A 25,116-nucleotide genomic window follows, 5' to 3' on the forward strand; every position below is an offset into this window, starting at 1 on the left:
TAACTGAACACTATAGTGTACTGGACCATTAAACAGGATCCCGTAATGATATTTCATAGGCGAAGACTGAGATTAGAATGATAAAATTCCTCTGCCTGGGAGTTCAAAGAATACATCAACTCTCTTATATATTTGGGAATCGTTTCTTTCCCATGAGGTATATAATGTGATTTTAAACTTCTAGTGGTCTAGGGCACTTTCAATTTGTCATCTTCAAGGTCACAGTCTAAATTTGAGCCCTTTGTTTGCATGACCAGTAGACTACTTTCTGTACAAATGGCTTGCCATTTGAGTAGGACCTTTCAGTTTGAATGTACTCATTTGCATGTAAGAGTCCTCCATTAAAGGCAACACATTTGCTATGTTTCATATTTTCCTTTCTAATCAACTTCTACACTTTCTCCTCCCCAGTGTCCTACTAAGACTTGCCTTTCCTGCCTCTTTTGTGGACTTCCTTGATAGCTTTTGAGCTCCTGGCTGCCTCTTTTGAGAATGGGAATCTGCCAGAGGCAGCTTTCAGCCCCATCTGCTTCTGTGAATAGAAGTTCTCTTGGAGAGGTTTTCTTTTCTATTTTCACTTTAACCCAAACCACTGTTTACCTGCTCTGAGTATTTCTCCATCCAGTCAGATCAGTGCAAAAGGGGAAATCCCTCTTTCCCAGAATTATTATGTAGCTTTCCTAGGTCCTTTGTAGTCTCTCTTAAGACAGGTTTATTTATTTTTATGATTTTGCTGGTTTGTGTGTTTTTTAAATCAAGACCAGATCCTGAGGTTTTTTTCAAGAATTAATAAGTGAATGAAAATGTGGTGTTCTACCATATACCATAAGGAGACCCCAAAGCCTAGGTTTTGATTGTGAGCAATCAGTTGTTAAAAGAATCTCGGCTCTTTACTCACAGATAAGTTAAAGCATGAAAGGTGGTTCTAACATTGAAAGTTCCCGGCATTGGTGTCCCGCTTATGACTTTGCAGCAGTTGAGTTTGACCCTTACTTAATACTTTACTTTCCCAGTCTTATTTGGCAAGTCTAGTTAATTAATAGCCTTATCTTCATGGGAAAATAAAGTCTCTCCTCCCCAGGCTTTATTAAGGCTTCAATTGAGAAGAGAACAAAGAAAAAAATCTGCCTCAGGCACAGAGAAGAATAAAAGATGATGACGTTACTTTGAAGATGTTAAAGTTGTCTTTTTTTCTTGTTCCTATTTTTTCCCAAATAATACCTCAGCTTTTTCTTTCAATTTATTGGGGTGACATTGATTAGTAAAATTATATAGGCTTCAAGTATATAATTCTATAATATGTCATCTATATATTGCATTGTGTGTTCACCACCCAGAGTCAGTTCTCCTTCCATCACCATATAGTTGACCACCTTTCCCCTCTTCTAGCTCCCCCTCCCCCCTTACCCTCTGGTGACCTCTAAACTGTTGTCTGTGTCTATGAGTTTTTGTTTATTTGTTTGTTCATCTTATGTTTGTTGCTTTTTATATCCCACATATGAGTTAAGTCATTGACTTTTTCTGTGACTTATCTCGCTTAGCATATCTCAAGATACATTCATATTGTTGCAAATGGCAGTATTTCATCTTTTCTTATGGCTAAGTAATATTCCATTGTATATATATACCACATCTTCTTTATCCAATCATCTATCAAAGGACAGTTTGGTTGTTTCCATGTCTGAGCTGGGTTCAGCATGCAATATGGCTGAACCCAGCTATCGGGGCAGGGACCTTGGGGCAAAGATTGGATACAGTCTCCGACAACTGAAGTGTAACAGCCCTCACCACCAGGCAGAAAACAAAGCCATGGAGCTTGGCCACCTCCCCCCACCTTCCCAAAGCTCCCTCCCATGCACCCCCCCACTGCTAGCAGGCAGCCCCAGAAAAAAAACACAAATACATAACAGTAGTAGTGTCGGATTAAAGTGCTTCAGCTTTTAATGGATAAGTAAGAAAATAGTAAGAAGTATTGGAGACACTTCTTTTTGGGGCAGGTTTCTTTTCTATAGTAGCTGTAAGGATTTCAAATAATTCAAATTGCATGTGTTTCTCTTAACAACATTTTCTTCCTTTCCAACTTATCTGGCCATTATAAGCAAAATATTTGAATAACCAGCTGCTTTTCTTTTTCTTTCTTTCATTTTTATTTTTTTTAATTTTTTTATTTATTTATTTTTTTTATTAAGGCACATATCCTATGTAAACAGAGCATCTCTGAAATTCCTATGAGGACACATAACACTCTTTATGCCAATTGTAAACTTTCCAACTTAAAATTCCTTATGATATTATATAAAGCAAAAAAAAGGATGCTAAAAAATTAGTAGTGTCTTGAACAAAGATAAACAGGGTTGTTCTTATTCTGGGTTTGGCCCATGGGTTTCCACCATGAAAATGTTAATTATAAATTGCTCATTTAATGTGTTTCTAAAAATTTTCCTAGACTGTTATTATAAAAATTAGCCAAACAGTGTCATTTAGTGATCCTTGAGATTATGTCTTGTATGAGAGTAGAGCTTTCGCTCACACAATTCTTTCATTAACTTTTACTTTTAGTAACATGTGTTAAGAAACATTACCTAACTCGGAAGTAAGGCACAGAGAGGATGTCATATCAGAGCATTGTTTAACAGGTCTGCCCAAAGATTATTAAATTATTTTGGAAAATATACCTGTGTTTCATTATATATGCTTATTGATTAAAAATGTGTTTTCTATAAAGTTTCATGTTCATTGATAGCTTTCTATCTGGTAGAGGTGCAAATAACTTCTGCCTGGTAGAAAGTATAACCCCAAAGCTTATGATTTTGCTCTGTAGAATATATTACAGTTCTGTATCTAACCCCTTCTTATCCAAATATTTTTTTTTTCTCCCATGCCTATATAACCCCTGTTCTTTACATCTTCTTTGAACCATCTTTACTGTTCAGCTGGTTCTCTCTCATTAATGAGTTGAATAACTCTTTAACACATGCTTATTTTATATTTGTATTAGTTATGTTTGATAAACTCTTGAAAATTATACTTTCATATGTGCCGCTCAAGATATATATATATATATATATATATATATATATATATATATATATATATTTTATTATTATTTTTTTTAATATGATACTTTTTGCTTAAAAGTATTTAGTCAGGGAAACAATCACTAATTAGGTTAGACGAATAAAAACTTCACAGGAGGCCAGTTAGCTCAGTTGGTTAGAGCGTGGTGCTCTTAACAACAAGGTTGCCGGTTCGATCCCCACATGGGCCACTGCGAACTATACCACAACTAGACTGACTTGGAGCTGATGAGTCATGGAAAAACACTCTTAAAATAAATAAAAGTTTAAAAAACAAAACAAAAAACGCTTCACAAAAATCTATTTTAACATCCAGCACTACTCCAAATGAGACCAAATCTCATTATTTAAAATATTGATTTTCTAACAATATGTTAAGGAATTGTCTTGGGTTCAATGTGACAGATGGAGGATCCTTAGGGCATCTACCCTTAGTGGTGCAATTAGTAAAACTGGAGTGAAGCAGTCACCTTTATCCAGTGAGCTTTTCAAAAGAAAGTCATGATTATCATGACTTGCATGAAGAAATAAAAGTTCCCTTTAATTTCTTCAACAACTTCATCCATAACTGGAACTGAGTTCATTTGTTAATACAAACAAACCAATCCATAGCAATACCTTTCTGCTTAACCCAATTAACGTGGTTTCCTATGTAGGCTTTTTGTTGTTGCTTTAACTCTCCGTATGATTAGTTTAAAAATTTTTAAATGTTTTGAACAGGTGATACATAATGAATGTTTAAAAAAAAACAAAGCAATATAAAAATGTATACAGTGAAAAATTTTGCTTTTACCACTGTCCCCATTATACTATCTCCTTCCTCCATCCTCCTTAATCAGTAATTAGCTTTTTAAGTATCCTTCCAGATTTCATTTGTGAAAATAATAGCAAATGTGAATATATCCTCTTTTTCCTTTCATTCTGCACATAAAGTAACAAGCTATACACTTATACACTGTTTGACACTTTGCCTTTTCTATTGAAGAATGGATACATTGGAAATCTTTTCATATCAGTACTTACGATACTTTCTCATTTTCTTTTTGACACAGTGTGGCCTTATCAAAGGTAACAAATGATAACATTAGTAATTAAATCTCAAGTGAATGTGTAAGGGTGTCATTCAATTCATTAAACATTTAATATACCAGTCAATATTCTGATGGTAGAAGTACAAAACATAAGACATAAACCCAGTCCTTAAGAAGCTCCTATCCTACTAACAAAGATCAAAACATAGTTAAAATGCAGTTGTGGTTGGTGTTATAATATAAGAATTTCTTAAATGTCATGGAAAGATAATTAAGGGAGTAATTAACTCTGCTTTGATGGTATTGGAGAGGAGTGAAAGAAAGCCAAAAACATGGTGACATTTGAGTAGGGTCTTGAGATAGTAATATGAAGTATAACAGGATCATTTCTTAGTCTAAATGACCAATCCAGTTCATGAATTTTAAAAGAAAACATTTGGCTGTGCTTATCTTTTCTTTAATTCTCTCCTATTACTCTGTTTTACGGTATTAGGATAAATAATTTTATTCTCTAGTTGGTGTTTACATCTTTTAAGTGTTTGTAGATTGTTTTATTTCTAATCATCAATTTGCCTGATCTAACTTAGGGCTTTTCCTGCCCCCTCTTGTATCAGCCATTCCTCCTGAACCAATCATGAGTGTGGTTTCTTCCTGGCTTTCCAGCCGACATGACACCACTTTATATTCTGCAAAGCAGATGTTCTGAAGCAGCCCTTTTGTAAATCTGAACATAAACAACTCCGTGATATAAGGTTCCATATCTTTCCAACAACTCCTGTAAGGTTAGTTCATTCGCATGTTTCATTCCCAATCTATTTATCTCAATGCAATAGCTTAGTCATCGAGCTCTCATGCTATATCAGAGCTCTTCAGATGCCAGCCCTGAGAACTCCTCTCAGTATGAACTGCAAGCCATTTATTGTCATTTGTTTACAGGCTTGTGAGTCTTTCAGCTGGCTTGTGAACCATGAGATAGTGTCCATATAGATGTCAATTTTTATTAATCTCCTAAGTAATTTTAAAGCCTTCCACAAGATGTTTTTCTGAAGTCCTGATACATTGACTACTCTGCTCTCCCAAGTTCCTTAATCGTGTAATGCTCTAGAAATGACCTATCCAGTATGATGAAGCTCTTTGCTCAAGATCTGCATTTTATTCCACTTCTTTTCTTCTTTTTCTAACCAAGGTCTGAGCACTGTGACTGAAATGACCCGAAGTGGTCAGGCTAGAGTTTTGGCTGGCCTGAGGAGGTCCTGCTATTCTTCACCAACTGTGAGGACTCCGTGGGGTGTAACATTTTTTAAATCTCCTTTTCCAAGGTTCTCACCAGTTTGGAAATTGTCTGAAGTTCTGCTATTATTCTCTGTTCAGAGCAATCAGCCGAGAGCCTCAAGTACAGAGACAATAAGTGTTACTCTCTTGAAATGCCCATTTCAATTGAAGAATGAGAAAATCATATTCAGCCAAACAGAGATCAAGGTTGAACTGTTTTACAAAAATCTGGCAATTTTGCCTTAAATGTACCAATTTCTTTGATAGCTTCAAATAGTATTAAAATAGCATACTGTTAAATTACAACCCCTAAAACTCCCAACCTCTTTTTTTCTCTTTTTGTTTCCCTACTTAGCGTGAACCCTATCTCATACGCTACATATTTCACCTACATTTGATTTTGTTTGCCCCCCTGCTTGAATGGAAACTCTATGAGGGCAGGGATTTTCTGACCATTCTGCTGTATGTTCAATGCTCAGAAAAGCACCTTGAACTTAGAAATTGCACTATATATGTTAGGTGGATGCATACATTAATATGTAGTACAAAGATTGCATTTTAGCTTACATTGTTGCCCATGGGGCTCCATCTGTTTTCTTTGTTTCTGGTGATAGGCTACCTTTTCCCTTCCTGTTGAATACATCCTGTTGAATACTTCGTACACACCTCTTCCCTCTGAGAAGCTTTTCTTGAATTGCCTCCTGGAGTTCAACTCCCCTCAATTCTCAATTCAGTGTTTAGTTTGCTTTATCTTTGAGAATGGCAGCATGTTCACATGAGGCTACCTCATGTTCCAAAGGCACTAATGTCCTTTAGCACCGGGTCATCAAACATCCTGCATTGTTATTTCTCGCGTATCAGCACACCTGTGATGGGAGGGAAAACACTGTTTAGTTTCTGTACCTGAGCACAATGGACATTATGCAGGATGGTGCCTGGGTTTTAGGGTTAGTCTAGTTGGTTCCAGTTTTGAATCCCAGGTGTCTTTACCATCTCTGTGATGTTAGACAGTTGTTAAAACATTCTGAGCCCTAACACTTTCATCTATAAGATAAAGATAATAATACTTCCCTTGCACGGTAATTGTGAAGACCAGACTTAGTCTAACAAACAATGTGCTTGACAGACATTACAACTGACTTATTATTACTACTACTATGAATACTACTATTATTCTTATTATATCAAATCCTCTTTCCTTCCATTCACTACCTATCCTGAGTGAATCTCACTCCAATCTAGAGTAGAAAGTCAGCGATTTCAATTTGGGATTACAATTTTATACATTCATTCATTTAACAAACATTTATTGAGAGTGTAGTATGTGCGCCAAGTACAGCATCAATTGCAAAGAATACAAAGATGAAGCATATTGGTCCCTCTAACTTTAGAGCTGACAGTCTATGACATTCTTCATTTACTCATAAAATAGTTCAACAAATCTTTAGTGAGCATTGCCTTTGTCCCAGGTGCAGTTATAGGGACTAAGAATGCATCAGTGAGAAAAGCAGATAGGGATTACCTTCTAGTGGGGGATGGCAGAAAATAAACAAGATAATTCTAACATACTGTAAACTCTATAGTATGTTAGAATGTGATAAGGACTATGGAAACAAAGTGGACTAGAGTAAGGGGGATCAAGAGTGCAAAGTGTGTGTTTTTGAGGGGGGCAGGGGCTTTGCAATTTTAAGTAGAATAGTCAGGGCAGAATTTCCTGGGAATGTGACATTTGAGCAGAGACTCGAGCAAGTGAAGGAATGAGTCATGTGGAAACTTGGGGGAACAGCATTTCAGCACAGGGAACATGAAAAGCTAGAGCAGAGAGATATATATTAAACCTTTCCAACGTAGAGTCAGCAGCAGAGGCCAGAGTCACTTCTCTGCTGCTACTTCTCTGTAGGTGATGTGGGATCGGAGGATGGACCACGTGAAATGGTCCTGATGGAGTTCCTCAGGCACTCAGCACAGGGTGAGGGCTGGGTTTTCTTTTTAACCGTCGTTTCTTTCCATTGTACACATGCAGAAGCTCTAGCCCCTGGATACTTTGAATCATACTAGGTTCTAGGACAGGATGTTTCTCTACAGGGTGGTCTGTCAATCCCCCACCCCCGCTGCTGCCCATTTTTTCTCTACTTTATTATCTCCAATCTGGGAACTTAACACTGAATCCCCTATTTCTCTCTCCCTCTAGAAATTCAGGTGGGTGGAGGCTATCCACATGCCATGTGGGCTTCTACCTCCACTGTCCTTTTCTTCTTGACTTTATCCTCAGAATCCTCTTGGCAGAGAGACTGAGGCTCCTTGGCTTCCTCTGTGTCTCCATTGGGTTATTTTTGCTGTTACAGCATGGGGAGCAGACTATTGCACTGCCGTGTGACCATGATGGAAAAACATGGTGGCATGGGAATGCAGGGCACAGAAAAGATACAGAAGTGGGGGTCTTGGCTGCATTTTCCATTGCCCAAGTCTTAGTCATTTTCTGTCATTCCTTTGACTGAGCTGCCTAGCTTGCTCTTGGACTAGACCCAAGGTGGTAGTAATATGGGTGCTTTCCTTCCAAAGCTAGAAAGGACAAATCTGGGAACAAGGGATATAGCAATAAGTGATGTATTTGCTGATAAACCTAATAATCCATTTCTAATTATTTTTTCCAACCCTCTGACACCAGGGTTCTTTATTTTAATGATCTTTTTACCCTAATGGAGAATGCTGCCTCAAGGAGACAGAATTAAGACTCCACTCACATGAAAGATGAAATTCCCTCCTGGACAACTTCTCCTTCTGGTTCTTCTATCACTAGTTAAATAGCTTAAAAAAGAAGAAGAAGAAGAAGAAGAAGAAGAAGAAGAAGAAGAAGAAGAAGAAGAAGAAGAAGAAGAAGAAGAAGAAGGAAAGAAAGAAAGAAAAAAGGGGCAAGGGTTTTCACTGTTGCTTGGGACAATAGACCTGAATTTTCAGGGAACAGCGGAGTTGTATTTGGCAGCATAGATGAAACGTAGGACTTGCTCTGGGGTGCTACACAGATTACATATTCAGTGGTAATGTTTATCTGATGGGGAGATAAAACCTCCTTATCACCAGCCCTTCCATCTTGTTTCTTTGAGGTCACGGACAGTCCAGTCAAACCATTAGCTTCTCATAAATAGTATGGCCCCTTACCTCAACCAGCTCTCCCTTTAGGCAAAGTGGTCATCTTTAAGTGCTCTGGTCATCGTTCTTCTCTCCTAAGTCCGTTAGGGCCACATCTGAGTGCTACCACTGGCCTCTTCAGATTCTTGTTGAAGGCTCAGATATTTTTTCTTCTTGGACATCATGGACCACTCTCCTTAACATACTTGAAATTAGCTCATTTCTCTGATTGAAAACAAGACCAGTTTACCTGTAAATTCAGTCAAGATTTGAATTGAACAGTTATACTAAAAATGTTTGCCTCAATGTTTACACTGATTATTTTTCCAGTTTTCAACTATCTATTTTCAAAGAGGAAGTAGCCTTAGTTGAGACATTTTAGTTGGGTCGTTGGATTGGCCTGACATGTAGAAATTTTACGTTTTTCGATTAAATTTTAGTCACATTTTGTTGTGATGTTTTAAGATATTCTCAAATGTAACAGTTATACTCCTTCAGATCATTGAGGAGTTTTTCAGTCACCACTTTAACAAGAGGTTAACAGAGGATATAATTTTGTATTTAATAGTATTTTATTAAAGTATAATTTACTATAATAAAATGCTCACATCTTAAGTCACAAGTGACTTCTAACATATCTATATAGAAGCCCACATGGCATGTGGATAGCCATCACCTGATTTTACAGAGGATTGGGGATTTGCATAAAATAATGATAATAAGTAATCTGATTTTAGTTTATGAGTAAGCACTAAAATAATCTAAGCTTGTAACAGATTGTCATATTTTAAAATTATTTCTAACTCAAATCATTTTTTGAGAATGTGATAAAAAATGATTCTTTTAGAAAATAATTGAGACTAAAACCCCAGCCTACTCTATTTGGAGGCAATAATTATACTAACAAAAATGCCTCTCCTTTGGGTCCCCATTGTGTTTTGTACATTTATCATATGCACTTTACTTATTTCTTGATGTGTCTGTCTCTGTATGCTAGATAATAACAATCTTGATGATAATGACTACATCCCAGTCTCTATCCCCAGCTCCTGATATGGTACCTATCACATATTAACTGATAATGAGTGTTTGTGGAAAGACTGGATTGAATGAAGAAAATGAAAGAGTCATACAAACTGCTTTCAAGTCTCAAGCCCAGAGAGTAGTGCATAATCCTTGAGCTTAGTTAAGTGGAAAAATTTCAGGATGTGTGGAGGAATATTTTCTACTTAGTCCTGTACTTGGATATAATATTTGATTGACCACTGAGAGGTAACACTAAAAATATTTGTGAGACTGTACACAAATGCTTAAATTTTAAAATATTTTAAGTTACTAATTATAGATTGACAAACTTTGCAACTTTAACTCCTTTGCTGAAATGTTCGGATAGATCTGAATAAATATTTACCTCTGCTGATTGCAGCATTCGAGTTTACCCCACGAGCTCAAAAAACTTTTTCCTTTGCTGCGGAATTCAAGTATATATGCATAAAATAGTCAAAATATCAACTTTTTTTTGTGTGTGGATTTTTGACACAGTTTGAAAAATAACTTGAAATCAATTAGTGCAGTGAAAGGGTTAATAATCTAGGAAATAATACATAATTAACAGAAAAATGTTTTCTGTTTTCCCTCTTCTTCAGCCATTTGGCCCATGAATTCAAAATCATCACCTCATTTACTTGTATGTGGTGAAAACCACTGAATTTGTTTCTATGAGGTAGAGAGAAATAGTCTTATAAACCCAATTTATAAAATTTTGGCAATTTTTATTTTTAACCTTTCCTCTCTAAATATAAGAGAAATGAAACAAGATTCCAGATTCAATTTAAATAACTTTTCTCTTTGAAAAAATTATTTACATGAGTACTGAGAGTAAAAGCCACTGTACTTAGTTCTAGAAAAAAAGTTTTTTTTCCGGATTTTTGGCAGTGTTTGAGGTAGGAAAAAAAATAATTTTTATAATGTGATTCTCCTTCCAGAATTATTCATATCTGTATATTTGGCAGGTACTGAACACACTCCATTGTATCTCAGAAGGGATCCACAGATAATGATGAATCAGCACAAACAGTTCCACATTGAACCATTCAGAGAGTCACTGTATTTCCCTTGTTCTCAGATGTTTTGAAATAAACACAGACAGTGTTTATTTATAAAGATTTAGGACTTTTTGAATGTGTCAGCAGCATGCCTTGGCTCTAAACAGATTATGTTGCATTTTTTTTCTCCTGATGACTCAAAACTATAAACTTAAAATTACCTAATTAAAAAGATACCAAATTACAATAAACTTGGACCAAAACTTCAGTTATGTATCTTGTCTGAAAATAAATCATTTCAGTCACCCCTCTTCATGCCAAATACAGCATTTCCTCTTAGTCTGTCAACCTTCTCTAAAAATTAACTGAGGTTTGTTGGTTATTTGATTGTTGTCATCTTGAACAATATAATTTTCACCTTTACCTGCTTTGGTAAATTATGGATTTTGTTTTGAATTTGTTTTTTCTTAATGGATTATGAGTTACAAGGGAAAGTAAAAGAAAAATAGCTCAACAGAAGTGTTAACAAATACTATTGAAAGGTAGTCAATTGTTTTAAGTAAGATTTTAAAGCTCAGACTTGTGAATAATTCTCATTCTACAAAGACTAAGTGAATAATCTGTACTTACTGAAGCCTAATGATAAATATTTAAAATAACCATAAAAAATACTTCTCAGACATACTTATTTCTAGCATTATCATTGATAAAGCTTCAATTGATTTGAATATGTTTGGTGCCTATGCCAAAGATATAATATCATTTGTGAGAGAGAAAGGCAGCATTCCTTCCTCTTTCTCTTTTATTTATGTAGTTGATCACTAAACCTAAGTTTTCCCATTTGTTCAATGGAGACAACAATGCTTCCTATATTTTTTCCACAGTCGTTTTGGCAATAGAGCTCATACAAAACAATGTCTATGGATATCTTTAAAGTCAGAACAGGCTATATAATTACATTGGATTTATTGTGCGTGCTGGGTAATATAGCCTGATGTGTTATCTTTCTCTTCTTGTAGTAACTTGTACTCCCTCATTGACTCCAAATGAAGCCAACTGAAGACTTTGGAAATCATCTATGGTAGCAGAAGGATTTTGTGAACTCACTTACCCATGCAGGAAGCAGAGGTTAGAAAGATTGTAAGAGAGGAAAAGAGAAGGAGGGCTATTTTCCCTTACATTTAAATTTCCTGCAAGTATTTACTTCTAAAGAGAAGTGGGAATAGTGAGGAAAGGATGTAGGACTTATTATTTCTCTAAATCTGTTCATCCTCCCTCCCCCCGCCCAAAGAAAAACAAGACTGGAACCTGTTTTTCAAAGGAAATTTATACTACCCACACTATATAAAAGGTAAAACGTTTAAAAAGCACCTCTATACTCTGTCATTTCTCAATGCCAGTGGCCCAAGAACTACTTCAGAGGAATGCAAAGACTCAACAGATTGGAAATCACTCTTCTAATCATGTCTTCTAGGGCATTGTGACCCTGAAGGTAGGAGTATGAAAAGGGCAGGGTAAAGCATAAGAGGATGAGCTAACCCTTAAAAAGCACCTACTGTGTGCCAGGCATAATGCAGATGTCACTGCATTTCAACTACACCATAACCATATACATGAGAGGTGTGTTTAGGCCAATGGTCGACTTGAAAGTGGAAACTCAAGGCATCTGCATTACAGATTATATTGGCTAATGGAACCAGTATCCAACCTAAGAATTATTTCCAAAGGCTATTCTTTGGCTGAGGCAGAAACAAACCCAGTCATGTTTGTACCTGGGCCGCTAAAATTATCCTTTGGGAAAAATGCTCACCCATTTCAAGTTGAGTCAAAGGTCGCAGTATTTAGCTGGGGAGAGGAGCATAGTGTTCAGTAAATTAGATGAATCCACTTTGTATTGTTGATTTTTATCATAAAATCTTTACGTAAGCTCTCTGAAAGGTGAGCACTGCATTTCATTTATTTGTCTTTTTGGTTAAAGTGAGAAGTAAAAGGTAGTTTGCTAGATTGGCAGCATAAAATACAAATTATAGATGAGATGAACCAACAATTTGTCTCTAAATTTGTTTATGAGATTTTTAGTGAAAAATATCTTTTGTCTTGGCACACAAAGAAGAGCAATAATTTTGATGGTAGAGTTGGATAAATTTATGCAAAAATTTCATGTGTTATTGTCATGAAATTCCTATATTTAGTCTAATACTCAACCTGCACTTATCTGAAACATTTCCTGTCAGTGGTACAAAATGGCGAGATTGCTTGGGTGAACTGAACCAAAGGTAACAATGTAAGAGAAAAGAGGTCCTATGCTGACCCAAAAATCAGGGTGCAAATTATTCTTTGAAAACGAATTTTGGCAACTTCTATTTCTATTTGTTGATGCGGTAACTTTTACCAGTCTAGCTCTCCTGCCAAAAACAACTATAAAACTGAACAAAATGCATGAGAGAACTTTGTCAAGGCACTAAAAAATAGTGGAAGACTGAAAGTCTTGGGAAATTAGCCCCAGCATGGGCCCAGCTTTCTCCCTGGGTATTCTTTCTTGACACTGTGCAGGGGAGGTGGAGCCAAGTAGAGTGGCAGTCTCAGTGACTGGTCTCAATATTGACTGGTCTAATATATGTGGATTTGAAATTCAGAGAAAGAAGCAAAAGAGAAGTGAGTAGAAAACATATTTGAAGAAATAATGGCCAATCCCCAATTTCAAGGGATATATCAATTTACAAATCCAAGAAGCTGAACAAACCTTAATAAGATAACTACAAATAAAACTACATAGGAATATCATATTCATAGTGCTAAAAAAAATGTTAAAGAGGAAAAATATTAGTACTAGGCAACAATGATATAAATGATAGCTACTTTGTTTATCATAATGATGGAGGCCTGAATTCAATGAAATAACCTGTGAAAAGTGTTGAAAGAGGGAAAAAAGTCTGTAAATCCAGAATTTTATGTTTAGGTTAAAAATGCGGTAGGCAGAATCATGCCCCCCCGCCCCCACCCCCACACACCAAAACGCTCATACCCTAATCCTCAGAACCTGTGAATATGTTACTTAACATGACACAATAGACTTTGCAGATGTGATAAATGTTACACATTTTGAGATGGGGGAGGTTATTCTGAATTATCTGTGTGGGCTAAATAAATCATGTATAATCAAATATAATCAAAATCCTTAAAAGCAGATAATTTTTCCTCCTGTGATCAGAGGGGGATGTAGCTATGGAATAAGGATCAGGGAGATGCACATATCTGGCTTTGAAGATGGTCTTGAGCCAAGAAAAGCAGGCAGCCTCTCAAAGCTTGAAAAGGCAAAGAAATACTCTCCTAGAGCTTCTGAAAGAACACAGCCCTGCTGATACCTTGATTCTAGCTCAGTGAGACCCATGTTAAACTTCCGAACTGTAAAATAATAAATTTTCATTGTTTCAACCCACTGATATAATACAAAAATGAAGGTGAAATTAAAACATTTTCACATAAACAAAATACTCATGTAAGAGAATTCGTCTTTAGCAGACCTGTATTGCAAGATATTTTCATAAAGCAAAAAGTTTCAGAGTTAGTCACCAGAAGAACTAAGCTATAAGAAATGCTAAAGGAAGTGCTTCCAGGTGAAGGGAAAAGAAACCAGATACCTGGGAGTGACTGTGTAGCACTGGAAAGGATAAATGTGTCCTTTGGTGCTGTTACTATTATCATTGTAGTGAGGATAGGAGCAATACTTTTCCAACTCTACATTCTGAGTGGAATCTTGAAATCAACAAATTCCTTTTAAGTGCAATAGCATCGACTGAAAATAAAAGGATGGTAAAAGAGAATCTATGCTAAAAGCATAAGAAAGCTGCTGTGGCCACATTAATGCCAGAGAAAATGGACTTTCAGGTGAGGAGCATTACCACAGGTAAAAAGAGTACTTGTAAATGACAAAAGAGTCAATTCATCTGTAAGGTGTAAACATCTTAAACATGTAGGCACATAACCAGAGAATTGAAAAATGCGTGGAGTAAAAATATAACGGAACTATATGGGGAAAATAGACAAATCTATTATTTCGGTTAGCTACTTTAGAAGTCTTCTGTCAGTGATTGTTAGAACAAGCTGACATAAATTCAATGTAAATATAAATACAAAAGATGTGAACAACATCATCAACCTCATGAACCTAATCCTTATTTTAGAACACTGCACTCAATAATTGCAGAATATACATTGCTTTCAAGTACTCACAGTGTATTTACCTAGATCATGCTGTACCTTAATGTAAATCTCAATCAATTTGACTAAAATGACTAAAAGCATATATAGTATGCTTTCCTGACCAGTATAACTAAATTAGAACATGATATCAAGGAAACTTTCACATATTTGGAATTAAATAAAACACTTCCAAATAACCCATGGATCAAAGACATACTCACAAGAGAAATCAGACAATATTTTGACCTAATAATAATAAAAAACCCAACATATCAAATTTTGTGAGATGCAGCTACAGTGGTTCTTAGGGGGAAATGTATAGATTAAAATGCTTACAATGGAAAGAAAAACATATTTTAAGTCAGTCAGTTCCTGGTGCTCAATAAATTATTAGTTTTGACCTATCATTAACAGCATCATCTACATAGGAATTGTGGCAAACATAGTTTAGACAGACTTACAAAAACCTGTGCCTTTGCCTTAGGTTAGTGTTACGTATAGTGTTCGCTATCAATGAGCACTCTTAAACTTGGCAAGGAATTTCATTAGCATATATAACATCTCTTGGTGAAGAAAAAGAGCAAAGAATTTGTGGCTTAAAGCCTTGGTCCCACTTTCTTCTTCTGCCACTTACTGCTGGTATGACTATCTCTCTTGGTTTCAGTTTCCTAATCTGTAAAAAAAAGAATGATATCTGCTCTATGTATGTCACAAAGTTGCTCTAGAAAATGAAACACTACTTGAGAAAGGATCTTTAAAACGCTAAATACCAAAAAAAAAGAAAAAAGAAAAAAAGAAAAGAAAAATGTTAAGGCTATGACCATTATCTATGAACAAACCTAGAAAATATTCCTGCTCTATCTTTTATTGACTGCTTGTTTCATTGACACTAACTTTCTCCTTGATTGTTAAATGTAACCTTGAACTCAACAAGGGTTGATGTTAAAGATTGTCTATGGAAATCATCACAAAATTAGACCAGAAAAGAAACAAACTGACAGCTACAATGTTAAGAGTTTGAGGCACTTTCATGGCCTATGACACCTGTTAAGTCCCCTTCACACTCTTGGGTTTCCCTGTGCTCACCAGCCTCAGTTTATCTCACTTAGCTTTGAAACTTTTGGGCTCTCTTTTATGCCTTCTGGGTGTCATGCAGTACTCTCTGCCCTGAATGCTTTTCAAAACTTTTTTTTTTTTTTTTTTTAACCTGAAAAACCTATTGTGACTCCATCTATTTCTAGTTCAGGTATCATTTTCCTCAGGAAGCCTTACCTGAATCTCCTCAAGAGCTAAAGTCCCTCCCTTCTACTCCCACGGATACCTGCACATAATGCTGTCTTATAGTCTGTGACATTGTGTTGTATTATCTATGTAGGAGTCTGGCTTATCTACCGTATTCTGTTCCACAAGGAAAGCACCATATGCCATTCCTTTTTGTACCCTTAGGGTGTAGTAGAGTGCCTACTATATATTAAAGACTAAATAAATATCCATTGAATTTTTAAAAAATGAATTGAATTGCTTATATTAGGTTGATGCAAAAGCAATTGTGGTTTTTGCAATTATTTTCAACCTTTTAGACCGCAATAACTTTTGCACCAACTTAATACTTATGGATCTATTGAAAGTGCCATGGTACGTAGCAAAGTTCTAAAAAAGCCATAAGGAAATTATGGAAATTTCAGTGCTTTTTTTTTCTTTTTTTCCAAATGTGGTTTCCACTAAATACTAAAATTATTAATAAAATATTAAAATGGATAGCAATGAAAACTCAGGTGCATTTTTGAAATAAACTTGATATATGGAAATCTGTGTTTATGTGGTTAAAATGGAAAATTTGGAAGTGATCCTTCATTGAATAAAGGAGTCTTTGTTTTGCAAAATAAGCCATAAGGTTGCTTTAAATGGTGAACTGTTTGTGGACATTAAATTGACCAAAAAGAGGTTTAAAATGCATATTTGCCAGGAACATGTAATCTGCGCAAAGTTAGGTATAGCATATCTTAACAGGCTATTTTGGGCATGCCAACAAGATTTTCCTTAAACTTTAGAAGAAACATGGGGTACAATATTTCAGAAATAACTAAAACTTTCAAAGTGAGATTGATTGCCATGACGACTTCAACCAATTTGCGGAAATTGGAAGAGTGCTTCGACAGGAAAAATAAATAAACACATAAATAAACAGAAATTGCCAAAGCCCAAAATAAGTTCCTCAGAGAATTTGGGAGTCTTGGCCTTGGTAGGTTGTGGAATGGGAATTTTCCTTTTGCTTTGGAATTTGGACCGAAGTCTGAAACTGAGGAAAACTAGTGACAGTTGTTTCAGTGACAGCTGAGGCGTTAGATATGTTCCTCATAGGATGAGCTAAGATGTGACCCAATTGTCAACTATATTGTTACTTCAGAGAACACATTTAACAGTCTGGGGATAATTATTAGAGGCTAATTTCTCAAAGGAAATCTGTAAGAATAGAGAGCACAGTGGCATGCAAGGGTAAGCAACTATGTGACTCATCTCAAGTTAGGGGAAGAAACTGCAGGAAACACTTTTGGAGAAAAGATAGTGAGGAGAGAGATACTTACTAGCAGGGAAGATGCTGTCTTACAAAGTGTGAGAAATTTCTTGGGAGAGTTTGAAATGTGTTCTCTAGAGCAATGCTTCACAATGGACTGATAGTTGGATAAAATGTAATAAAACTGCATTTCTAGAAAAACGAAATAAAAAAGTCTTCATCGATCACATATCCTGTATAGTAACATCAGTGCTATAAAATTTCTAAACATCACTTTTAATTTCTATACGTATTTTGTCACAAATTGGTAACAGACTGTTCAACGATCAGCATCGCGTGCCGAGACCACAGATTCAGTAGCCCAGCTCTAGATCAGAGCTTTACCTAGAGATTTCATTAAAATGCCCATTCTGAGCATACCATAAACCCAAGCGTCTTTATTTCTTTATTTCTGGTACCAGTGCTGCTGGTTTGGAGCACACTTTGAGTTGCAAGGCTCTAGAGCAGAGTCAACCAATGGAAATGCCATGTGAGCCACATTATCATTTATTTGTTTTTAATTTTTTATTTTTTTGTATTAAGTCTTTGAGATCTTGATTATTTGGACCAGCCAGATTTCAAGTGCTCACAGCCACATGTGATTAATGGCTATTGGCCATAAGCTCTTCAGTTTGGGCACCATGAGGACTGGTGCCTGATTCTTTTCAGGAGAAAGCAGAAGGCATGAGAGGGCTGAAGATGTGCAGAGTAGCAGAGTGAGGCCAGAGGGCAACTGTGCCTGCAATTTGAGAACATAGCAGAGACGGGTGTTTTCCGTTTCCTGTTGGATGAGTGGAGGCTGTGCAAATAGCACAAGTTATCCTGAGAGGAGCTCACACAAGAGGGATGCTTGCTGGGTAAAGGGATCCTCAGGACTTTCCAGGAGCAGGAGTTAAGGGTCTTGCAAGAGATTAGCTGGAGAATGTTTTACAAACATCAGGAAATTCTGTCTGTGGGGTTCCTGATATTTTGAACATTTGTCCTACACCTGGGCATTTGACAATGAAGAAAGGGTCCGCAGACAGGCCTGTGCTGGGGAGAAGGAAGAGAAAAGCTTTGAATTGCAGGAGAGATTCAAGTTTTGGTCTTTGATTGGATTGGACTGTTTTAGTTCTCGAAAAGTTTTTTATAGTACCTGAAAGTAAGCAAAAAGTTGTGGAATCTGCCTAGGGATGTCACTGAGTGCTGGGGAAGAAAACCTGACAGCAGGTTTCAGAAAGGCTGTGGAGAGAAATTGGAATTTTGTTTTTCCTCTGGCATGCCAATCTAATAAAATGGTCATAATCTGTGTGAGCTCATGTTGCATAAATGATGGCCATTTGAATGCTCTGTTTTTCACATCTTTACTCAGCAGCCTGACACTGGCTGGAAACATTGCCAGGAAATGCCAAGCAACTCCTCCAAGACACATTTCAGATCTTAATATTTCCATATTGTTAAGTCATCTTATTTTACTTTCTGTAAATTTATCTTGTTCCCTCTGTTTGTGACAGAAAGTTTCAAATTAAATAAGAGAATAAACCATTAGCTTTGGAATTTCTCTTCTTCTGAAAAGCATAAGCTCAGAAGGTAGAAGCCAGTGAAGGAAGCCAAGAGAAATTGGTTAACATGTTACTGGCTGCAAAGAACAGAAACTTAGATACCAAATGTCTTAAATAACAATAAAAATAATGTCTCACACAGCTAAGTCCTAAGTAGGGTGGGCCTCAGGGCTGATTGATACTATGCCTGTGCGATATGGAGTCCTCCTTCCTTCCTTCCTTCCTTCCTTCCTTCCTTCCTTCCTTCCTTCCTTCCTTCCCTCCCTCCCTCCCTCCCTCCCTCCCTCCCTCCCTCCCTCCCTCCCTCCCTCCTTCCTTCCTTCCTTCCTTCCTCCCTTCCTCTCTCTTTTCTTTCTTCTTCTCTTTCCCCTTCCCTCCTCTCCCCTTCCCTTCCCTTCTCTTTCTATCCTTTTCTTTTATGTCTTTTCTCCACTCTGCTACCCTTTGAGTTTGTTTCATCTCCAGACTATTAGTAAGAAGACTGTCAGTTCTAAACAGCACGTTCATGGGCAATAATACCCACAGGACAAAGGAGTCTCTTTTCATGCCTCTTTCTTTTTCTAAAATCCTCCTAATAGACATTCCTCACATCTCCCTGTCTAGAGTTAGATCACATCTCATTCCTGAATCAATTTCTGGCAGAAAAGGAAAGGAAAGGAAAGGAAAGGAAAGGAAAGGAAAGGAAAGGAAAGGAAAGGAAAGGAAAGGAAAGGAAAGGAAAGGAAAGGAAAGGAAAGGAAAGGAAAGGAAAGGAAAGGAAAGGAAAGGAAAGGAAAGGAAAGGAAAGGAAAGGAAAGGAAAGGAAAGGAAAGGAAAGGAAAGGAAAGGAAAGGAAAGGAAAGGAAAGGAAAGGAAAGGAAAGGAAAGGAAAGGAAAGGAAAGGAAAGGGGAAAGGAAAGGAAAGGAAAGGAAAGGAAAGGAAAGGAAAGGAAAGGAAAGGAAAGGAAAGGAAAGGAAAGGAAAGGAAAGGAAAGGAGCCACATTCCATTGAGGTTGACGCTGGAGTTGAGGTCCATGCTTATAGGAGGAAAGGTGAATATTTAGACAAAATTGGATTTTGCTTAAAAAAGGAAGAAGTGGAAATGGATGCTGATACCAATATTATTCACAAAAATCATATGTAGATTTCTAATCTTGGTGAAAATGTGCTTTCAATGGATAGAGACCTACGACATATTGTATGATGGGATATATATGTTTAAGTCAAACTAGCAGTCCAGGTGAATGCAAACCAGTTACTGAAACTGCTTTTGGGATGACAGCACATCATATCACATCATAATTAAGACACTGTGAAAAGGCTTATGTATAGACCTAACTTCATTTTTTTTAATTAAAATTTTTGGGGTGACATTGGTTAGTACAATTATATAGGTTTCAAGTGTACATTTACATAACACATCACCTATATATTGCATTGTGTGTTCACCACCCAGAGTCAGTTCTCTTTTTATCACCATATAGTTGACCCCCCTTTCTCTCTTCTACTACCTCTCCTTCCCCCTTACTTTCTTGTAACCACTAATGAGTAACTTTCCACTGTACATATGTGCCACATCTTTATCCAATCACCTATGGAAGAACACTTCTGTTGTTTCTATGTTTTGACCATTGTGAATAATACTGCAATGAATATAGGGGTACATATATCTTTATGAATAAATGTTTTCAGATTTTTTGGGGAGTGGATAACCCAGAAAAGGGATTGCTGGTCATGTGGTAATGCTATGCTTAATTTTTTGAGCAAGCTCCGCACTGCCTTCCATAGAGGCTGCACCAATTTACATTCCAACTAACAGTGCATGAGCGTTCCTTTTCCCCCCATAACCTCTCCAACACATTGTTATTTGTCTTGTTGATGACAGCCATTCTAACAGGTATGAGGTGATATCTCATTGTAGTTTTGATTTGCAATTTCCCTAATAGCTAGTGAAGTTAAGCATCTTTTCATGTATCTGTTAGCTGTGTGTATGCCTTCTCAGGAGAATTGCCTGTTCAGGTCCTCTGCCCATTTTCTTAGCTGAATTGTTTATTTTGTTTTTGTTTGTTTGTTTGTTTTTGAGTTCTATGGTTTCTTTACATATTTTGGATATTTGCCCTTTATCGGAGGCGTTGTTTGCAAATATTTTCTCCCTTACGGTGGCTGCCTCTATGTCTCGTTGATAGTTTGTTTTGCTGTGCAGAACCTTTTTAGTTTGATATAGTCTCATTCATTTATTTTTGCTTTTACTTCCCTTGCCTTTGTGGTCAAATTCATAAAATCCTCTTTGAACCCAAGGTCCGTAAGTTTAATATCTATGTTTTCTTCTATGCAATTTATTGTTTCAGGTCTTATGTTCAGGAGCTAGACCTATCTTTAAATTAAAAGGCCTCAATAAGGAGACATGGTATTTCTGTGGAGGGCCTTTATGAAAAAGTAGATCTCCCAGATATTCAATGCAAAGTGTTAACTTTGTATTGATTAACCATGTCCACATTAGATGCATCGTACTGACGTTTTAAAATGCCTTCTTTTAAGTTGTGTGGAATCTTTGCTTCAGACAAGAATAGGAAAAGAAGAAATATATTTTTATGAGTATGGTTATTTCCCTGCCTTTGTTATAAATGGAAAATTATGAACATTTCAAGAAATACTATCTTTTTTTAAGTGGTTAACTGTCAAATTACTGTAGTTATGCCCTGCGAGGGAGATGAAGTCTTTATAAAACTTGCAACAACAAATCTAGAAGATTATTCAAAGTAATGGCTTTTTTAAGCATATTTTTCCTCACTAATTTATTTAGACTTTTCTTGGAGCTACATGTAGTTTGCTTTTCCAGTATAATACCTGAGCATAATAGTATGATTGGAACTTTCATTCTATCATATCTATTATTCTACAAATTGATAGGAATATTTAATGCCAGACTAGTTCCTTTACAAATAATAATTGAGGAAAAAATTTCACTCCTTTCACTGGCAGCTTATATTAATGCTCCTCACCTTTAACGCCAAATATAGAAGAAAAAGAAATCCCGGAAAAGGGACATTGTTTTCTTTTTTCTTTTTGGAGACATATTTTTGCTCCACAATTTTTCTTGGTTAGATGCTTCTAAGTCCTCCTCTTCTCCATCTTTCTTTCTTGTTTACTCGAGGAATGCAAACTTGACCTTGACTTTAAGGTCAAAGCATTTTTAGACTGTGCAGTCAGCAGAGAATAGAAAAAAAAATCAATGTGAAACATATTAGAGACGAATAAGGGTAAGAGTAAGGCAGAAGTGCTTAGAAGTCATGCTGGAGTTGGACACAACTGCAGTAATACTTAAAGTAAGAATATACTACACTGGGATTTTTATGATTCCTTTCTGTTTTGCTTCCCTTTTCTTACATGGGCATGAGTTAGAATTATGGTCATTTAAAGCCTAGACCATTTTAAAGGGCGAAAAATTACTTTGACATGTAAAAATAGGATTTCTGTTTCATTTTTCATCTCCGCAATCCTTTTGTTCTGTTTCTGTTTCTGTTAAAGGTAAGGAAAATAACTATTCCACATACCTGATGTAGCACCCAAATTTAGGAATGTTTCTTAAATCTCCATAGCTGAGAATTGCACTACAATTTGGGGGCCTTTTATATCAGCATTGTAAATAAACTTAATTTTGAAGGAAAGCATATTTTGATTTTATAAAGATAAATACCCCATGTAAAAGCTGAAACAGGTTAATAGAATCACAGTGAAAATTTTCATCATAAAACTATCCGTGTATTCCTTCCTAGAATCTAGCCACAGAACTTGGAAAAAAATAAAAAAATAATGTTGGATCAATTGTCATTTATGACAGGGATTATCTTCTTTTTTCCTTTTTATTTATCATTGGAGTCAAGAACAAATTAGTCATAGGAAAAAACTAATCCCACTATTGAAGCTCAATATTTACTAAAACTTACTGAAGTAGAAAACGATTAGAGAAAAATTTAACCTTTACACATGTGTATGTTATATGCGTATATGTCCTCTACATATATCTAAGTGTAAAAAGGCAAACAGTTTTTAATCATAGTGCTTTATATAAATAGTGTTTGTCTGGTTTCAAGTAATTATTAAGCCAAAACAAACTATACTGTGTTATCTTGAAAATATAAAATGTTTTCTAAAAAGAGATTAAGATTAAATATATGATAACCTCTCCAAAAATCTAAATTAAACATATGTTACATTTGGGATAGAAAGAACTGTTCTATAACTCAGATTGCTAGACATAGATGTTAGAGGTGATTATGTCTAAAATAAAGCCTTTGTTATCTAACATTCTTTCAAAGATTGTTACTTTGCACTGACCTCACATACTTACGTTGTATAAAAGCACAAGAATGAACAGGGAACAGAGTTCTGGATAGACTCATTGATAACCGTTGAGTGTCAATTACTGGCAGAAATGGGTATTGATGGTTTTCCCCATATCACAGTTGAAAGTGAAGAAAATTTAAAAGCATTTCCCCCCCTTTGGAAGCATTTGAAATGATTCCCTGGAAAAGAAGAAATAGATATTAGGGGCTGAGTAGGGGAAGATACAGGTTGGCCATTAATTTGATCAGTACAGTAAGTTCAAAGATTGTTTCTGCTACATCTTATATCTACATCTCATTTCAAATTTGACAGATTCCCTTAAAGGATTAAAAAAGACAGGGACTTCCAAGCCGAATCAGATACGTGCATTTTAATACATGGAAAATAAGCAGGGCAACAAGAAAGATTCTCTCTTCTAACATTGATTTTCTTCATATTTATTTTTTCAGTCTGAACACTCCAGGCAAAAATTCACTTGGCTTCAACTAATTTGCAAATACCATCATTCACTGCTGTTTTGCTACCATTTCTCAAATCTCAATTAAATGTGATGACAGTTTACTTGCTAGAAACACACAGAAAGGTCTTTTCCCAACCAGAGGTCTTCACTCATTTCCTGTTAGTGGACTTGGCAAGTGAAGTCAAAACATCCATTACTGAGGCTGAGTTTTAATTTAGAAGGTTATCACAGAGCCAGCTAAATAATTATAAAATCATTTACAAATGTAAACCACTACAGAAATTTATATTAGCAGCTGAGAACAATATATATTGTTCTCAGCTGCATATATATATACATATATATATATAAATATAATGTTATATATATAAATTCACGCTTTTAGAAATCCATTGTAAACAGGTTTCATTAACATATATATAATATTATGTATAATATATTTTTATATATTATATATGGATTTTATAATATATAATATATATTATAAAATACATTGTAAACAGGTGTCATTATATAACCTGTTTATATAATGACACCTGTTTACAATGGATTTTTAAAAGGGTGAATTTTAGATTCCCACTTGTGGAAAGCTTGCATAACTTTCTGAGGCACCCTAGGATGAACTAAAATGTGTGTTCTCTCTGCAACTATTTTTTACATTAAGACCAAAAAAAACAATAATAAAAAAATGACTCTGGAAGTCTTGATGCTCAGGCTCAGGCTCTAGAAATAAAAGCAAGGAATAAGATGAGACACAGTTTGGGTTAAAGAAATGCCAGTTGAGTGAAAGAAAGAAGGTATTGCTCACTTTTCCCTTATTTCTTATACATGAATAATTTAATACAAATGTATTTAATATAAATATAATTCAATATAAGATTTATACAGCATTGCTTTGAGTGTATGGGCCTTGATAAATCATAGAATGTTAGAAATATGCAAATGTGTAAAATGGGTACCCAGTTCATGTTGTCAGATACTCTACAAATGTTATCTACAGAGGATAAGAAGCAAACTATCAGGGGTCTCTGACAGAAACAATTGGTCAACCCTCCTCTTTATAGCTGAAGACCAAGTGGTTGAAAGACTCACCCAGGCTCATACAGTGGGCAACTGACATCCAGGCTCAGTGACTTCTTTACCTCATCAGTCACAGAACATTTTTGGGCCTGAGCTCATCATTTGATAAAAGAGTAACTCTACCTGCCCAGGGGTTATCGATCAAAGGTAATAGAGGTTTTGAGAATTTCTTTAAAATTTTAATTCATGGTACACTGCCTTGCATCTGGCAGGCACTCCATAAATCTCAGAGGAACAGAATTTGTCAAATAGCTGTGGTGAGGGCTGGCTCTAATTCACTCCTTAAAGCTTGTTGTGCTGGCTCAGCCTCTTTCATCAGGCTTATGAAACCAACACCTCTGACCTTTATTACATGATGGGTGAATCCCATGCCCTATGGGAGCAGAGATAGGTGGCT

At 36.0% G+C, this 25,116-nt stretch overlaps 1 long non-coding RNA gene across 5 annotated transcripts in view; it reads left to right on the forward strand.

The window, feature by feature from the left end:
• LOC141570624 (uncharacterized) overlaps positions 1-25,116 on the forward strand; it is a 757,454-nt gene that overhangs the window by 486,307 nt on the left and 246,031 nt on the right. The window lies entirely within an intron of this gene.

This window comes from Rhinolophus sinicus, chromosome 17 (assembly GCF_057876585.1).
Source record: "Rhinolophus sinicus isolate RSI-liver-muscle chromosome 17, RSI-T2T, whole genome shotgun sequence".
Lineage (NCBI taxonomy): Eukaryota > Metazoa > Chordata > Mammalia > Chiroptera > Rhinolophidae > Rhinolophus > Rhinolophus sinicus.